This window comes from Tupaia chinensis, unplaced genomic scaffold (genome assembly GCF_000334495.1).
Source record: "Tupaia chinensis unplaced genomic scaffold, TupChi_1.0 Scaffold144142_1, whole genome shotgun sequence".
Taxonomy (NCBI): domain Eukaryota; kingdom Metazoa; phylum Chordata; class Mammalia; order Scandentia; family Tupaiidae; genus Tupaia; species Tupaia belangeri.
This window is the reverse complement of record NW_006203997.1, coordinates 42,326-44,271: the sequence shown is the minus strand read 5'-3', so window position 1 is coordinate 44,271 and position 1,946 is coordinate 42,326. Positions and strand designations below refer to the sequence as shown.

Sequence of the window (1,946 nt, the reverse complement as noted above, 5' to 3'; positions counted from 1 at the left end):
CCCGTGCTCTCTCTCTCTCTCTCCTCTTCAGCAAGTGCATGTATCCTATAGCAAAAACCAAAAAAAAAAAAAAGTTGCATTTTCTGAAACTGTGAGTGGCAACCTATTGATGAGTCATAAATCAATCTGAGAGTTATAACCGACATTTTTTTAGAAAGTGAAAAAGGATATATGAGAATAGGATAGCAAGAATCTGGGAGGGTAAATAGTGTTCGATAAAATGTTGATGTTTCTGTGTGCACACCAGCCACATTTCTACTCAAAATAATGATTATAGCAGTTGTTGTTATTAAGTTATAATTATTACACTTTGATGACCCATTAAAAGGCAATACGATCCTAATATCTCCCAAGCTGAGGTCTGGATAATTTCTATCAGTAGGAGAGAAGGTAGTTACTTTCTGTCCCCCAAAAGAGAACAGATCACACTCTTTAGACAACTTTCACACAGGGCTTTGAGAACTTATCTATCTGTATGAAGTGTGTATGTTATAGTCATATTCGCCCTTTCTCTGGTACAACATTAAGATTTCTGATGTTTTATCTACGAATTTTCATACTTTGGGTTTTATTAGGGGTTTTGAATAAACACAAGTGATGTACTTCATGATATTTCCTAGGATATAAGTTGGGGTGATCAATTTTTATTAATCACTAGCAAAACTACTTAGTACTTAAATCTTTGCCATAACAAAATGCTATATATTAAATTATACTTGGTTATTATCGCTATATGAGGATATTAAAAAAAATTCTTTCTTTCAAAGTGCAAGAGACAGAGACAGAGAGAGAAAAGAGAGAGACGGACAGACAGAGATAGTACTCTTTTTTTGTGTGTGTGTGCTTCTTTAAACTGTATTTTAAGTTATTTCAAAACAAGGTCCTAGAAACCCCCAGTTTCAAGTATGCCCCAGGTCGGTCCACTCCCATGGGAGTCTTGGAGAACCTTGTACAAGTTTGATTATTCATTCATGAGCATTAAAGCCCAGGATAGATGTGATGAAGCAGGGTCCCTCCTCCGTGCCATATGCTGAATTTCAGAGAAGGCAGAAGTCAACATGGAAAATGCTGGAATTTCTCTTTGCAACTGGTCTGTGATGATGGGTTCCTGTTACAAACATAAACCACTGTGTTTTCAAGACTCTTCTTTTCCAGTTTCTGAAATTGGACCAGACGATAATCTTTGAAGATATAATTCAAAAAGCTGAAAGCACACGCTTCCAACACACTGTGCTTTGAGGTATTCTGGATCTCGTTCAGCTGGCGGATGAGCTGATTGATGCGTTCACCCCGATAGCCAGGTGAACCCACCTTCTTGAGGAAGCCCACTTGGTTCTTGGTGGCATGACGAGCCACCGAAAGGTGAAAGGGGCGCAGGAAACGAGATATCTTGGAAATACTTTCCCGGGAAGGCAATTTCACGAATGAGGTCTTCTAAATAAATGACGCCAAACTCCCCTAGATGCTCCTCACTGTGTTGTTGCTTGAAGGGAAGGTCTTATTCTTGACCTTGGCTTGCCCATGTTTCAAGATGAGTTCCTGGACAGATTTCAGATTTGGAAATCCCCAGGCCACATAAGGTTCCACTATTCGCAGTGTTTTTAGGCTTTGAGGAGTGACTTTGACAAAAACACCACTGAAAATTTTCTTCAGACACAGTCTTGCGATGGTTGTCTGCACCACTGAACTCACCCCATCAGTCCTTTTGATGCACACAACAAAGGCCAATGAGTGTTTATCGGGCATTTTCAAGGCATGAGGTTTCACTTCAAGTCATCTGAAACATACCATGTCATGCTTCTGCCACCAGAAATCATTTAAGAACGATTCCAGTCGCTTAAATCTGGGCCCTTTCTCTTTCCTCTGCTCTCTTCTTGCCAAATGTGCTTGCTTTGCTTGGGTGGCCTTGAGGGCTTGATAAGCTTTTCTCTTTTTCAGGAGATTTT

The 1,946-nt window shown here is 39.9% G+C and overlaps 1 pseudogene; it reads right to left on the bottom strand.

The window, feature by feature from the left end:
- Nucleotides 1–1,053: 1,053 nt before the first annotated feature.
- On the bottom strand, nt 1,054–1,941 carry LOC102482658 (60S ribosomal protein L7-like 1 pseudogene; annotated as a pseudogene).
- Between the last annotated feature and the right edge of the window lie 5 nt (nt 1,942–1,946).